The sequence below is a fragment of the Gobius niger genome, assembly GCF_951799975.1.
Source record: "Gobius niger genome assembly, chromosome: 1".
NCBI lineage: Eukaryota > Metazoa > Chordata > Actinopteri > Gobiiformes > Gobiidae > Gobius > Gobius niger.
The window spans coordinates 44,396,801-44,414,493 of NC_136852.1; the positions used below are offsets into that span (position 1 = coordinate 44,396,801).

The window sequence follows — 17,693 nt, forward strand, 5'->3', positions numbered from 1 at the left end:
TCAGTCTATTGCTGTGCCCTACAAGAAGTTACAAAAATCCCACCACTATTGGCCAATTTTTGATGAGGTATAATCTTTTGTTTTAATAATTCTGTATCCATAACTTGGAGATCGTTTTAGCCATTGCCAACATCAGGACAGGACCTACAGATATGATCAGAGCACCGTTGTAGCATCCGACACTCTCCTGACGGAGTCTTCTAAACATTGTAGAAATTGATTTAGCTAGCAACGCCCGATCTATGGACACTTCGCCGCGATCGACCGCCGGCCGCTCTAAATCAGAAATCCGAACACAAGCCGGTTTGGGATTTAATTAAAACTCAAAAGAGGTGAGTGACTGACACGGCGGACGGGGAGAACGCGGGCAATCAATGGAGCAATGCAAATGAAGCTAAATCCTCCCCCTCTTTTTTCGCTACAAGCTTCTCCTGCCGGATTCGTAACCAGGGGCCGGCCCGCGCTTTATCTTTATCCGGCATTTACGCGGGGAGATAAGCAAATGTGTTTTAAGCTCATTATTAAAATATGGAGCCATTACGAAAGGATTGCCACCGGTTCGAGCGGCGTTCGCGGAGGCCTGTCACGCTTCTAATTACGGCCGATACCAAAAGCAAATCTTTATTCAGCAAACAGCGGGCGGTTCATGCTTATTTCATGTCTGCGGATAACAAGCATTAAAAATGAAATCGAGAGAGAGGCAAACCGGCAGAGGCCAGGCTCCAATTAACTCACAAAGGATATTTTATTTATGCACTTTGATTATTAACTTAAAATTGAGGTGAGGCAAAAAAAAACATAGAGCGATCATTGTCCGGTTAGTATCATGTTAGGAGGAGAAAGTGGAGGAGAAGTCAATGACAGAAAGGGCAGGAAGAACAGAATTAACTCCACTGGTTTCAAAATGCACCACAATCACAACTGAGGACAGAAACCAGTGATGCTTTTTTAGTTTTAGTCTCAGTCTTTTGACAACGCTTTTAGCCTTAGTCACATTTCAGGCATTTAAAAGTGACAGTTTTAGTCAAGGTTTAGTCAGTTTCATTATAAAAAGCAGTCAAGTATTAGTATTTAAAAAATGTGTTCAGATAATATTGGAAATTGGGATGAAGGCTGACAGGCTGCACAAACATTTCAATAATACATAATACATAATCTCTTGGATTTATATACAGTAGCTTCTGACAAACGGATTACACCGCAATACACTGTGTTACAAATTATTATGCAAATGACATTTTTCTAAGATTTTCTAAATTGTCAACTCAAATGAGAGTCAGCATAATTTTCAAGTCTTTAACTGGTAGAGGATCATTTAAATGTGGTTGAAAAAATCTCCCGGTGATACCAGTGTTTTTGTCAAAAACAAATATAGTAAAAACCTCAAAATCTACTGTTCCAAGTTATAATGCAACTTGTTTCAATACATTTTAAAGCTTGTAATTAACTGAAAATTGTCATTTGTTGAATTTGTAGCATTAGATGGTCATATTTACTGAAATCAAAAGCTATTTCAACAGATCAAGTTATCATTTTTACCATAGGAGTCCTTGTGTGATAGCAGCTTCAAAATTCTTAAATCCATTAAACTTGTGAGTTTTTGGACAGTTTCTGCTTGGATTTCTTTGCAGGATGTTAGAATAGCCTCCCTGAGCTGCTGTTTGGATGAAAACTGCCTCCCGCCCTCAGAGAAGTTTTATTTTGTTGAGGCTCCAAAGGTTCTCAATAGGGTTGAGGTCAGGGGTGGATGGGGTCCACATCATGAGTTTCTCTCCTTCTATGCTCATAGCAGCCAGTGAGCGCAGGGAGAGAGGGGAAGAGGGGGCGCAGCCTGCAGCATGTGAGTCCACGTGAGCTGACGGCACCGCTCTGTGTCACGTGTACCGGGTGTGTCCTCCCACTCCACGCACATGCTCTGTTTGCAAATGACAAACCACTTTCTCCCATCTTCATCCCATTTTGTGTCTATCAGTTATTTGTGTCTTATCAGCAGGCTACAAAACATACTCCTAACTCCCAGCTCAACACAGAAAGTACTATTACTGGAGATGGTAATCAAAGAATGGATTTGGATGAGAACCTAACCTATTTAAATCTCAAATTCTACTGACTTTATTCAACATCTCCATGGAGACGAGCTGGAGGCGTCCCCACCCCCTGTGTAGCATGTTTGTTTGTACATTTATGAGGTATTTTTCAATTATGAAACTGTCTGTCATAAAAAAAATAAATGATTGTATTTCAATTTGATTTATTGGGTGAAATTCTCTCCTCCCGGAATCGTCACCTTAACGTGATGGGGGGTTTGAGCGCCCGAATGATCCTGGGAGCTCTGTTGAAATGGATGGATGGATGGATGGATGGTTCAAATTCTACGCGGTGTGGCTTAAACGTAAACTCATCAACATCTCGTCATGTTATATCGATATATTTTAAATGAGATATGGAATTAGACTTAGGAATACATATCGCATATATTGATATAGTCCAAATTTGCGCTGTAATACTTAATTCAGGCAAGCCACTGAGCTCTCTGCACTTCTTATCTCACAACCACTGATTAAAACACAATTGAATCAAGAGCAAATATCAAGAAATGATTTAGGCTATTAAAAATCTGTATTACAGTAGAAGAAGAACTGAGCAAAGTGAAGAGGATTTCACCAAAACTGCTCCAGGCACTGTATGTTTTGATGAGGAAACAATGTCAAGAAAGTTGATTTTCCCTGATATCTCTCCTTTCAAACAATAAAGGAAAGCTATTTTGCTCTCTCCGGATAATTATCAATGTCACTGTCGATAATAATAAGAATAATGTCGAGAAAATCATTCTCGTCTCAACGTGACAGGCCTTGGTGTCTGTCCAATAAGCACATCATTAATGACTTACTGTGCCTATGATTGTTTCATATGCGTTTTATATTAATGCGACTATTGATATTGCACACATGCCTCCGCCTCACAGCCGGGCACCGCTGCGCCGCTAAAGAAGGAAGCGAAAGGCAATAAAAGGAATTACTAATGGCCCAAGATGATGATTTAAGATCTCATTCATGTATCATTTAAATGCAACTTGATTAATCAAACTAAAATAGCCTTTCCAAATGAGTCTGAAGTAATTAAAATGCTAGAAACATCACTTATACAACGTCTGAAGATAAGGATGTTAATGACTTTCTTATGATGTTTTAATAAGCATGGTAAACCTACGTGTTAATTTGTGTTTTATGGACAACTATTGGCACGGCTTGAAACTTCTTTTAGTCACGCATCTGCTAAAATAATAACGCACATTACCCAGTGAAGTTCTTTCAACTGTTTGTCACCGTCAACATCCCACTTGTGTGATGCCGCGGATGAAACGATTCCGACAAGTGCGAGGAGTGACGATGAGATCACACACTTCCAGCGTTTGTGAAGGTTTGCGTCAGGCGCGAGCCCCCCGAGAGGAGTCACGTGATCAAACGCGAGGTCAAGACCCGAAAACAAGCACGACAGATACGAGACCACATCGATGACCTGCGCTTTCATTCGCGCTTATTGACAGTGAGAAGGACTTGAACAGACACGAGGCAAAGTGGGTTTGGATGCTGAAGTACGAGGCGTAATGGTGAGCTCTTTTTTGAATGTCTATTTCGGGGGAAACGGTTCGAATCGGATCTCAACTGTGAAAAGAGTCGGATCTTTCTGTTGCTCAATTTTACCCAGAAGTGCCGTGAACGAACACAAGAATCAACCCAATACTGGAGCAGGCCACACAAGAGAAAACTAAATGCACAAATGTCTTGTTATTTCCCTATGAGTTTGAAGCGGTGTCTTGTCCACATAAATAAATAGCTCAAGATTACATGGCAGACAGTGAGTTACTGATAGATACAACAGCATCACTGGAATCGCCCATATGGCTGTATCCGAATGTCCACACTATTCACTATATAGTGACTATATAGTGGTCACGCCATTTTGTAGGGGTCTCCGAATGTCCAGAGAGAAAAAAGCAGTCCACTCGAAATTTCCCAAAATGCATCTCGAAAAGTAGTGAGCATCGATGGTCACTAAACGGGTCAATATAGACCACAATGCATTGCAAGAGTCGAAGAAGAGCCTGACAGCGACAGGTCTTTGAACTAAACAACACGACGGAATGAAATCAGCTGTTTCAGTCGTGTGTTGCGTATTTCTCATGAATAAACGACCAAAATATAACCGGTTACGGTGAAAAGATGCTAACGTTAGCTGCTAACCTTTAGCTTGAGCTGTTAAATGACCGACAGCTTCCTCTCGAATAATCCAAGCCATTCACATAAAATCCATGTGAAATAAAGCGTATCTGACTCGTATTTATCCATCAATATTCCGCTGTCTCATGAGTTTGGTTGGTCTTTATCACAGAAATACTTTATTCCCGGAGTTTAGCGAACTTGTAGCAGATGTAGTGCACTTCTAGTTTCACTTCTACTGAACAATCTGCTGTGAGAAAATATCCATATGGACCCGATTTACACTTTACTTTATTTGTATGTGATAAATAAGGTTATATTCCTCCAGAAAATGGCTAAAAAGAGTGAAAATTTGTGTTTCCCAAAAGATTCTATTTTCCCCCTTGGCGAAGCCACGCCTCCTACTATGACGAGTTGCCGTCTGTATCTATAAAGATACAAAGACATGGAAAGGAGCAAAGTGGTTTAACAGCCCATAAAAACATAAATAAAGGAGAATGCTAGGATGATGCTTCATGATAGCATCGTGCTACATGCTAACGCTAGCTACGACTGACGCTTATTCGCTTCTACCGCTGTGAAAAAACATCCACATGGACTCGAGTTACACCTAACTATGTTTGTATGTGACACATATGTCTATATAGAAAACGTCGAAAAAGAGTGAAAAATTGTGTTTCTACTACTTGATTCTCCCTAGGCCACACACCCCCTTGTATGACACAATGTCGACTGTATCTATGGATAGTCACAGCATCGTGTTGAAAAAAAATTATGCTGGTTGGCCATTTTATACTCACTTCTGCCACCTCAGGTCATACATGTAACTGCACCTTCTATATTAAGCTTGTGCATGATGGCAATTCAGACCCGAAGTAACAACGTTTTGAGTAACAGCGCAGGACTTTAGAGGCAGTTGTGGTGAACAGGTCTGGGTTAATTCTACACATTAGGACATTGCTGGAACATGTAGGGGGAGGAAAATACATATATTTAACATGTTTAAACTCCGCATAAGACTGAGCACCAAGAGGTTCATGTCAATGTGTATGTTTCTCATGGACCTCGATCAAGCCACAAATGGGCCAAATTGAAAAGCTTCAAAGACACAATATTTAAAACAACCCATACAATTTAGCTCCCAGTCCTACTGAATCGTTCCATATTGTGTTTAATCTGATACATCTGAAATAAAAGCACAGTGGATTGGGGTCACCGCCGGCGGCGCATTGGAAGCTAAACACCGATTGCCGTAATATCAAAGGCTAAGTGTTTCGGCTGGTTTTAGCGCACATTTACAGTGAATGATGTCCACCGGAAAAGGCCCGACCACCTCACCTTCCCCAAAGCCCTTTGTAATCGCTGGTAATTGGCACCCGGCAGCATGTACAAAAGAGCCACTGATTAAAACTAATTAAAATGGGAAATGTGAGGGGCCATTTGGTCACGCTCCGCTGGACACTTGTACAGCTGACCTTGGCCATTGTGTCGAGCCTTTCGAATCTTTTTTTTTTTCGGCTCTAGAAATAAAAATCTCCAAATCAAGCATGTCGTTTTCATAAAAATCAAAGCCGCGGTCTGAGTCCTCTCTGAAGGAAGCAACATGTCAAAAATTAATAGCATAGAATTATCTCGAATCAACGTCCTTTCATGCACTCTGGCAGGAACGATTACGCTTTGGCTGGGTAACTCAAAGTCCCAGCTCTGTTTTCAAAAGAGGTCTCTACAATAGACTTACGAGACTGAATGTAATTTATTTCAATTGCCGAGGACCGGGCTTTCTTTCGGCTACTTTTGGCCTAAAACATGTGGCAGCCAAATGACAGCGGCTATAATCACCATGAAGTAAGTACGTGTTCTGTTATCCGAGAAATCCAATCTCCCGATACAATTTGTGCCAAAACCCAAACCAAGAAGCCTTCAACCAATCAGAAAGCTTTAAAAGATCAGCCTTTCAAAAGACAATGCCATGAACTTTTATACATTCAAGTCCCAGGGCAAAAAGTCCCAAAGGATCAACTGCCCGGCTGATCCATTTTCTCTCCTGACTGGATAAAATAGAGATGGGTCTCCACTCCTATCCACATCACTGACTCCACATGAGTGAATAGATGGATTGAAAGAGTTAAGCCCCACTGAAGAGACCACTGTGCAGCTATTGAGGGAAACAAGACAGAGATGAAGGTTTTAGAGCACGGCTGGGGGGTGGGAAAGGGGGTTTGATATCTCCACTGTCCGGGCGAAGTGTGGAGTCAGCAGAGCAGTGAGTGGCCGGGCGGACGTATACACACATTAAGACGATGGATCTCGGAGAGGAAAACGCGGCTCGCCCCCTTCTCATAGTGTCACGAATAGCTTTTCAAATTGGTTCAAATTTGGGAAATAGGTAAATCCAAGACATGCATAACAGACCGGCTCAGTGTGAAGCTGGCAATAGACAACACACAGTACCTTCAGTATTCGGCTCATCCACTTTGATCACTTTGGTCATTTCATCTTCTACTGCTGAAGAGCATCGCAACCTGAGGCCAGTTTCCACATTTTTAAAGCCAACAATCCATCATTGGGCCTGTTCTGAGCAGTTCTCCGCAGGGGGGGTCATTTACTAAGCGGTTCTAAGCAGTTCTCCGCAGCGGTTCTAAGCAGTTCTCCGCAGGGGGGGTCATTTACTAAGCGTTTGCAAAATGGTAGCAGGTTCAGAAGGGGATCAGCCGTCATTTTCACATTCTCTATTCACGCAGCATTCTCTCACTTAAATATCAGATTTAGGGCACTAATACTGATTTCACGCCATTTGAAATGGTATAATAGGTGCAACATGTCTACAAATAGCTATGTAGTATATGCTTATTTTTAGCCTACAGCCACTAATTAGCAGATCTTTAATAATTAGCCTGAAAGTATCTTCTTCACACCATGAATTTCCTTGTGTGCGGCTCACATAAACTAAAGGTGTACTATGCAACTTTTTAAGTGGGAAAAAAAAGTTAAGATTAGCGCGTGTTTGACCTTTCAGTGACTGAAAGTGGCTGTGTGGGTGATTAGCTTGGCACGTTTGCTTTCCATTTGCTCTAGGATGCAACTAGCCTGGCCTTAGCCATCCGTAAACACCGGTCAATTATAATTTCCCTACATGTACGTCTGGGTCTGATCTCAGTGGCCGCGTTACAACGTTGAATTTCAACCAACCATAAAGGGAGCGGGGGAGGTGGGTGTTGTAGGTGACATCAAGCATTTGCGCCGCATTTACTGGTTGTAGTTTGGCAATGGCGGCGGATACGAAAGTAATGAAAGCTCTTCAATCCGTTCTGGCTCGGCTCCCAAATATCCAGAAACTAAAACTGAAGCCTTGGAATGTGCAAGGAATGCTCCCAAGAGTTATGATGGCTGCTTCACTCACTCGGGCGCATTACATACGCCACGACCAAACGGAAAATCAGATTCGGTCGTTTCAACGGAGTTCACCCCTCCAACCTGATAACGGAGCTCAGTTGTGAAGATCCAGACTCTCGTACGAAACGCAATGATGTATGGTAAAACCAGGCTAGGACGCGACAGGATCAATTTTATTTCAGGTTTCTGCATGGAGTGTACGCAACCATGGAGACGGCTCCATCATCAGTGAAAACCTACCAATAACCCTAAAAACAATTGGTCCTGGAGCTTCATAGAGGCCACCGTAATGGGGAGAAAAGGCGCCTTGCTAACCACTCATACAACCGCTGTGTCACTGAAAGGTCAAATACACCAGCAGAGGGAGCTCCAAACCCTGACCAGTCCAGGTCCCTGTGTCTCAGTGTTACTGTCTTACCCGTACATGAACATACTTTCAAATTATGAACCGTAAATTAGTCCCCCAATTAATGTTTTAATGGCCCCAATTACTGTTCAGAAAAGTCCAATAAAATACTGGAAGTGTCCTGAAACCAGATAAAACATGAACAGCAACATATAATCCAGCAAAAAAAAATGTAGTTGGTTGTTCCCATGTAGAAAATGTGCCTTGCCTTCTGTCTAACCTTCTGTAACCTAAAATGAGCGAGCAAGACTTGAAACATCTGGTTTGTCCAATGTTATTGCCATGTCCACATTAGATATCCTTCTCTTCAAACCCGCTCAGTTCCAGTGAACCGAGGGTTGGTTACACCAGAGATGTCAGAGAAGGACAAAAAAAAAAAAGCATCTCTGACTGACCGCGCGCCCGGGACCGTCGGCAAACGGCCGATAAACCCCGAAATGACATCGAACTACTGCATTCCAAGAGAGTGGAGTGCACTGATGGAGCCATTGTGTGCGCGCTGCCATTATCCTGCCCGGGACTAGTATACAAACAGAAAAGTGGGGTGTTTTTTTGCCGGGGAAAATCGCACCAAACATGACAGCGAGAAAGTTGGTCAGGTCTAGGTTCAGCAACATTTCACTCTCGGATGACAACGCGATGATTCAAGGGGGCTCAGATTGTGAAAGAGCAAGAGCGCTTAACCTCACTGGAACACTGGGCTGTAATAAATCTCGCAACGTTGCAGAAGCTCATGCAACAAAGAATGTGCGCTGTAATCAAAGCGTCCAACAAGAAATTGGAGAGCGAGATCTTTTGGCGACTTGTAAGAAAAAAAAAACGAAATTGACAAACCAAAACTTTTGGGTATTACACTGCGCCCGCCATGACTTTGTTCTTTTTTTTTCTTCTTTTAATCGACATTCAGGGATGCTTATCAGCCAATATCCCGTCCTCCTGTCCTCGCAAAAACATCTCAACAAATTAATTTCTTTACTCCCAAGATTGCATCAGCGGTAGTATTTTTTGGCGGGAGACAAACATTGCGGCTCAGTGTGTCCTTGGATGAATCCGCTGGGAAGTGTCTGCTGCTGGAGTCAGGTTGAACCAGAGGTGATGTAAACTATTGAAACTGGCGTGAGAATTAATGAAATAGTGATTGCTACAACCGCAATGGCACATTTGGTCCCGAGTTTAAAGAAAGTCATAGGAACATCCTTTCAAATCCGATCTCGCTGTGGAGATCCGTCTATATCTACCTTTTCTTTTGCCTTTATAAGGGGAAAAGGGAGATTTGTTATTATCTAGCCTGATTGAATGGGCTTTTGACCGAGTGCATGATCTTGCAGTTTTATCCCGTGGCGACATGATGTTTCATTGATAAAGTTTTATTGTATTTTCTTAATATTCAGTCATTGACTTCAAGCACGGATCAATAAAATAAACTTGATATGTCAATTCATGTCTCAATCATGAATAAATCTATGGCCAACTGATATATCATTGAAATTGACTTGCAAGTTTTCTGTCATTTTCTGCTTTCATATAAAAATAAGGCCCTTTATGCCCGAAATGACAACATTTTCCAATATTGGAAATTTGAATAATGAATTTTATTAGTTCAGTCTTTTTCAGAGGAGGTTATGGACATTGTTTAGCTTTAAAGGAACAGGCCACCTTTTTTTCCATGCTGAGACATTTTCCTTCCTGAGCTTAGACGAGTTGATACATACCTGTCTGGCCAAAGATGTTGTTAGCGTTTTGCCTCTCCCAATGTATTCCTATAGCTCCAAACGGGGGTGAAGTTGGAGGCTACCACGCTCTTTCATGGGTACGCACAAAGACCTTATCAGGTAAGAACATATCACGGTATGGGCAAACAGTGAACTATTTCTTTAAAATAAGCTGTGCCTTGTTTTTTTTTAAACTCCAAACTCAATAAATCAGGATAGAAATTCTGTATTAAAAAATCCCTCTGCAAAAACCTTCTAAATATTGCTCAGTCCAAGGCTGGAAGATTTGAAGACTGTAGGAGCAACTTGCGTGGAGATATTCTTGCACCAATGAGAAAAAAAAAAAAAGGTCCTTGAAATGATAATTTCCTAAATAAAGCTATCATGAAACATTGAATCAGAACATTAATTAAACATTTTATTGTGAAGGTTAGTGTTTTTTTTTGTCTCTAGGTGAAAGTTTATCTGTTAAAGCAACTAGATGCAAGTTGGTCATTATATGCTCACTACTGAAGAGATATGGACTCATTCTACACATTATGACATTGCTGGAACACGTAGGGGGAAGAAAACACATAATTTTAAATTTTTTAAACTCTGTATAGTCCCTTGAACAAATGCTGAATTGTGAATATATTTTTTCTACTAAATAAAGATAGAGACATGGAGAGGAGCCCATAAATACTTAAAAAACAGACAATGCTAACCAGACAGCGATGCTAGCTTCATACTGTCTGTTAACGCTAGCAATGCGATGCTAACGAGTGCCATTTTCCGCTTCTACTTAACAATTTGCTGTGAAAAAAACATCCACATGGATCCAATTTTGGTCTGACTTTATTGGTGGGTGATAAATATAAATGTATAGTCCCTTTAAGAGACCAAATTGTCAAAAACAAATAAAATCTATTATAGAAAACGCTATCTCAATGGCCGCCGCCTGGGCGCCGCCATGTTTATTTCCCATACCGACTTTGAAGCTAAGCAGGAAAGTGCCTGGTTAGAACTGGGATGGGAGACCGTTCCTCCGATGCTAAGCAGGGAAAGGCCTGGTTAGGACTGGGATGGGAGACCGTTTGGGAACACCAGGAAGCCTGGCGACAGTACTGAGTGTGTGCGTGGACATCCGCGGCCGGCCCCCACGTGACGGTCCCACCGGCCGTGGGCATTGGCCACGGGTCCATATGGACCGCGGTGCTGCTGTCCGAGGACAACCCGCTGTCACACAAACGCGAGTGCACGCGATCTGACTGCCGTGCGTGTGCGCGCATCCACACAGGGCGATGTGTGTGTGCGCGTCTGTGCGCGCGTGTGTGTGCGTGTGTGTATGTGTGTGCGTGCGTGCCCAAAACCTGCTCAAACACGCGCCTCTAATCAAACGCGCTGCTCCGACTGATTTCTCCTCCGTGTGAGTCAAAGCGAAAATGAAACCACTTAACGAGCGCATGGCCTGCACTGCGTATTTTTTTTTCCTTTTTTTCTTTACTTTGCTGCTGTACCATTTGTTTTCTATTTTGCTTTCACGTATTGTGAGCCCAGAGGTACATTTGATTCTAAAGCAGCTTTGAAAGCATTGCCAATTTTATTGTAAGGTTATAAATATTGTCTAATAACGATCATTAGGCTATTTCAGTTCACAACCTACTCATTCTTTTTTTTTATTGTACACTACCGTGATGCACACAACCACGGGTCCTGCACCGTGACCCAAACCGTTACAGCTGAACCGCTAATATTTATCCATAATTCTTCCACTGTCTCTTGAATCCTGTTCCCCAAGTTTAGCGAAAATATTGTCGTACTTTATAAGAGAGGAGCACGGGTGCATCAAACACTCCAATTGCAGTTTGTTTGAAATTTTTTTGAGCCTTCATTCTTTCACTCATTTGTAGTGGCCATAGTTTTTGGAATGGGTTGGGTACCACTGGCCTACAGCTGAACTGTGTGACGGGTTGGACATTTCTTTGTAATCACTCATAATCTCTGAATATCAAATGTGGAGACTAGCGAGGCCCGGCCGAAGGCCGGGTCTCAGCTAGTAATAATATGTTTTGCCTTTAGTGTCTCCCATTAAAAAGTATATCACCTAACTGAATGAAAAAACAAGATTGGTTAATTTGAGGAATTATTTTTTTTTTCAAAATTGCCCAGCCTAATTCTGTATCCTAATTTGCTAATAAAAACGCTGACGTGCCGAACTGAAGACTGGTGTGTCTAAATTTAAACGCCTCCCTCCTCTCAAACCCATGTCCTGTCTAAGCCCCAGTCTCACACACCATTGTACCATTTCCAGCAGAACGAATCTCAGACTTCGAGCTGTCATCCCTGACCTTCTCCCGGGGTCGGCTCTCCACTTAGCGTCATGCGGAACAATTCCCGTCTCAAACCGGTTCTTAAGGCGGGCCCCGATCCCCGAAGGATTTCCGCTTCCATGACAGGCCAAAGATGTTCCGCCGACTTTACAAAAAGAGTAGAGGGGGGGGCGGGGGCCTTGATAAAAATACGCTCATCTCGGCGTCGGGGTGGACAGTTCGCCCAAAAGGTTTTACTTCATTTAACTGACAGCTTACAAGAGCCAGAGAGGAGACCATTTATTAGCATTAGTGCTCCCAAGTCTGCCTCATTATCTTCTGCAGCGCTCCCTGGAAAGCCGTAGCCGTCGCAGTCTCGCTGAGGCCTGTTAGCATTTTATGTTTCTAGTGTTCCCTGGATGTACAAAAGTAATGAGAGCCGACCAAAAATACTCATAGCGCGTGCATCGGAAATACGCGGTGGCCTTTTTATGACAATATGCCAGAGTTTTTTGTTGAAGAAGATAGGTTGGAATAGCCTTTTGGATACATGGAGCCAGAAAAATATGACAAGATGGAACATTTGACATCCAATTCCTTTCATTAAGAAGCTTCACCATGCACATTTTTATCAAGTCTCTATGATTTAATCTAATTTTATGTGCAGCTCTATCAAAAACATGTCTGCGAAAGCTCTCAGTTGTCTATCCAAGTTTTATGCTTGCAAAAGTTTCACTATCAAGATGTAGTCCACTGGATTAGGTTATTTCTGGCACGTGTTCCCAACAACCTCCGACCTAAACCGCTACATCTTACTGGTCATGCTGATGCTCCTCGGGTGAACAAATGCTATTACTTCACTTACTTTATAACATGCTATTTAAGGGCCTATCTCACCGGAGAGAGTTGCTGGCAGTCTCTGACTGATTGCGTGCATGCAAAAGGCCTATCTCACCGGCTTGGAGACTGGTTGTAGACGAGAGTCGCCTCTGGTCACGGAGATGTCCCCAAGACGTCCCCCTTTGATATAAAGCAAGTGTTTCAGGTCTCAGGTAGTCTCAGTGAAAATGAACAGGTGTGACTTCAGCGGAGTCTCTACATGGTCTCCGAGACTCTGTGACAATGTTGCCTCTCCGAGACCTGTCAGACACAACGGAGTCTCTCAGATCTCCTTGCTCTCTGAGACATTCTAGGGACGTCACAGAAACGTCTCACAGGTTGAGGACAACAAATAGTATTCACGTCACAACTGCTTGACACCACATAGACCTCTCGAGACCTTGTGGACACCACATGGAGACTTTTTCAAGAACCTGGCCCGTTTCACCAAGACTACCCGGAGACTCGCTTTACCTCCAGGGGACATCTCTGAGACAGAACTGTGACCAGCGGCAACTCAAGTCTCTAACTAGTTTCCAGGCCAGTGCCCTTTGTTGTTTATTACTTATCTACAAACTAAACTTACTTATCGCACATGGACCTGGTTTCTGTGTCCTTAATAAAGTCTGAATGAATTACTATTACACTGCCTGACCAAACAAATATTCTGATTTGTGACAATTCAGAACTGACAAAGCTAACTGGATAAGATGCAAACGTAAAACAAACAAACTAAAAAGTAGTCCAGAGGTCAGTGTCCAGTACACAGTAGCTGTCGTCCAAATGCCTGTATAGTGACTCCATGCAGCAAGCCTCCCTCAAAAAGTAAATATCTTTGTCTCGGCGGCTAACTCTCTCCTCATGGACGACCGCAAATCCAATCCTCCTCCTCAATCCCCCGAGCAGACAGACAAACACCGCGCCCGGCCAAGACTTAGCTCCACACTCCTCTCCGTCCGTCTCTGCTTCTCCGACCGTCCAAGTTCTACACGGCTTTGGTGGACTGAAACACGAAAGTCGACAAGGATGTTTGGCAGCAAGCGGCTTGTCTCTGCCCCGTGGAGCGCGTTTGAAGTAGCTGCCGACGCCGATGTTTCTTTATGCAGAGCGAGAGCGCAGCTGACCCACATTCGGCAGACTTGAAAGCGGTCCGTTCATCGGCGGGTTTCACAGAGGGCAAAAGTACAACGCGGAGGGCACGGCGGTTTCATCTACGCGATCATTCAGGGATTCAGGGATACACACACACATACACTTTGAAGACGCAGATAGCAAAGTGTCAGATGATGTCAGAGCCATAGCGTGAAATTTCTCACCTTGTAAATACAATAAAATAAAACCTCAAGTGTCTCTCCTCAGACTTGACTCACAACTTTTCTAGAAATGGAAACATTATTAACTCGTCTCCATGGAGATTATGCTTGTTACTACTTTGACTAATTACACTCCCTGACCATCTAGGTTCAGCAGCACAAAATGCCCAAAAGAATAAGATCGTCTAACTGCCAGAACACCCTGAATGACCAGGTTATTTCATTTCATCTGTGGATTTCTTCTTCCCTGATGGCACATATTCTCACATGACAATGCCAGGATTCATCAGGCTCACATTGTGAAAGAGATGTTCAGGGAGCATTCTGTAACACATGGATCGGGCCACCACAGAATCCAGACCCATTGAGAATCTTTGGAATGTGCCGGAGAAAGAAACTTTGAGGCTGACGATGTTTTTGTTGGTCAGACTGTGTCTTCTTCAAAATGCATCATTCAATAACCAACAGAAATATATGGATTGTCTCTGTGGTTATGTTCCGTATTGCTGGCATGTTTTGACGTTCACAATAGTTCTGTTCCTTTTGTGACACAGAGCAAGTTGATTTTGAGACATTTTTCACACTTCTGATGTTGAACTTGATGTATATTTGACTGAAAAAACAGCATATTTTAGTGACAATAAGCCAAATACTTCAAATGTTCCGCAGTGTGGCTTTAACTTACTTAATGGTTTACAATCCTATGTCGAGATCAGGGATTAGGCTAGTTTATTTCGTAGCGGGCTGATGTTCTTCCTCGTCGTCTCAATTATGTCCCAAAGTATTGCGCCTCTTTCTTCAAACCCCAGTGTTGTACATCATTTATGACCTCAGGAATGGGTTTGGGAGGGCGTACATTATGAAATTTCCAATATGGTATTTACAGTGTTTCCATCATTAGGTGCCAGGGGCTCTATGACATTGCCTCTTGGCCTCGATCCTTTGACAGGCAGAGACTTCAGTGATGCAATGAGTTGAAGGCATTATTGATTTTACTGGGGATGATATGATGACCAAGAAGAAACTGTATATACCACTGTTGATAAAGGGTCATCTGCAATTGTTGACTTTATTTGTCAAAGATAATTTCATTCATGCTTTAGTTATTAGAATTAATAAAGTTAATAGTTTTCTGGTTAATACATGCATTGTTTAGACCCAATTTGATCCAACTCCTGGTTTCATTCTGATCCTGATCTCGGCCTTGTGATGCTTAAAAGGTCAAACATTCGCCAACTGAGGTATTATTATGGTTAAAAACTCTCCAAAACACTGGGCTATGTCACGTAAGGGATTGGGAGCATTGTTATACGCGCGGCTGCTGTGATGAATGAACAGTGAACTGGGTCGATCCTCGTTGGGAAAATAGCGTGACTAATTCATGTCTGGGAAACAGATATGGGATATTTTTAATTCATCATGGGGGAAGTCATTTATAGCTTTGCGTTTCTAGATCTCTGGTGCAAAGCCTGTTGCTCGCCGTGATTCCTGATTTTATTTTAAGCCTCATCAGCCACATGGCTACATGGCTTAGTGGATGCGGTCCATTTTCACACTTTGATCCTTTTCGAACGAGATCACGTCCAACCAACCGTACTGTGTGGTTGTGCTGCCCCGATGTAAAAATGCCAGGGGCACGGCTCAGTGTTGTGGGTTTGACTCCAAAAAAACACTGCAGAAATAATAAGCCGTCCTATCCTAAGACCATTAAAATGTTTGTGTAGCCAAGAATGAAAATAGAACTGCTGAGGCTAGCATGGATGTTAGTGCTCTGGGAATCTTCGCATAATTTTAAGACACAACCAGCAGGCTATATTCTTCTTGTTAATGGGTTTGCTTGTGTGACTGAGCTCATGATCATGAAATAAAGACACAGATTTGTAAACGGTCCGAGATGTCGACGTGCAAGGCGTCCAAGTCGCTTGAAGGTGAAGCAAGCAACGACGTTAAATGATTTTTGCAATAATAATCAGGTCTTCCGGTCATTTCTTTTGAGCAAATTAATGTAGACGTAATGGAGGCTGCAGACCAGACGTTACATTTGTGTTGCAAACAAGTGGGTGGTCTTTTCCTCATGACGTGCATCATCTTACAGTGTCATGGCCAGATTGAGAGACTTAATGTAATCAAAGTGATCCCAGCCCACCGGTAATAAGGCTCTGGATGAACAACATGCTTCTTAATGGTCTTAATGAGAGGGGTCTGGCCACAGCCGTCCGCAGTTAGGCACATGACACGCGGGCCAAATCTACATACAAAATTAACTCCGTCACTGTCACTTCTGGGGTCGGTAGAAGGATTGTGTATACTTTCGCTAAAACATACTGGACTTTAGAATCTGGAGCGTCAACAGCAAAAAGAAAGACAGAAATCGATTGGCAAAACGCCCTTCAGTCTTTTAAACTTGCGCAGCATTCATGACCGAATCGGATCGTATTAAACTTCTTTATGGTCGATGATAAGATGCTACGTCAAACAATAGGCGCCAATCCTGTGAGCCCAGGCAAATTTGCCCGAATTACAAATTATTGTATCAATATATAAAACCTGTAAATCACGAGAGCCGTCTTTCTTTTTCTCTGACAAGCGAGCGTGGATTGGTCCATTACATTAATAAGGTGCGTGCCCCACTCACAAGAGAGTTCGAGATTGATTCTGACCCATTGGGAATAACATAAATCCGTGCATATGCCTCAAACTCAAGAAACATCACGAAAGCAAAGCAGGCGACATGAGTGAAAGCTTCATTTTGCCCACAAACTGACTGTATTTGGCACAGCAGTTGTAACCTGCCCCACTGTGTAACAAACAGTCTCTCTGCAAGTGCGGATAATTTAATGTCTCCTGGAAATTAATTCACCGATATCATACCTTTTTTCTGTTATGAGCTTTATACCTTTTAGCAAATCTGTTTCCAAATCCAAAAAAACATTGTCATTCATGAATGTTTGAGTAATCTTTCAATCTTGCATGGCAACTATGCAAAGTGCTGTGAACCCCGCTCCAATAACTCCAATTTCCCCTGAACTCCTACCGTGGCTCTATGTAACCAGGAAGCGCGCTCCTTACCCCCCGGCAGTCTGATACTTCTGATCGAGTAGCTGCATCCAAAGTGAAAAAGAACCTTCAATATTTGTGTCCAAAACAGATGATATGCTTGATGAAGGGTTACTTTGAAATGATTACCTAACACCTGCAAAAAGCAAACACATCTTAATCACTATCTTTGTTGGTTTGAAAATGTAAAAAAAATCTATCTCAAACTATGCATACAAATTTCACCCTTCTCCTGGTTTCTCCCTCCACTCGCTTCCCTTAACATCAGGTTATTATCTGAACTGTTATCTGGACGGCACAGGGGGATTGTGTTTTCAGTAAAGTGTTCCAGAGTTACATAGATACAGATGGCGTTATACAAGGGGCAGTGGGAAGAAACCTCTCATGGGAATCAGTATTTTTCTCTATTTATCTGACTATAA

General features: G+C 42.6%; 1 protein-coding gene and 1 long non-coding RNA gene across 3 annotated transcripts in view; both read right to left on the reverse strand.

The window, feature by feature from the left end:
- unc5db (unc-5 netrin receptor Db) overlaps positions 1-17,693 on the reverse strand; it is a 591,396-nt gene that overhangs the window by 391,575 nt on the left and 182,128 nt on the right. The gene's annotated exons all lie outside the window — the stretch shown is intronic.
- The window catches only part of LOC306972595, a 117,388-nt gene that overhangs the window by 46,498 nt on the left and 53,197 nt on the right, over positions 1-17,693 (reverse strand). The window lies entirely within an intron of this gene.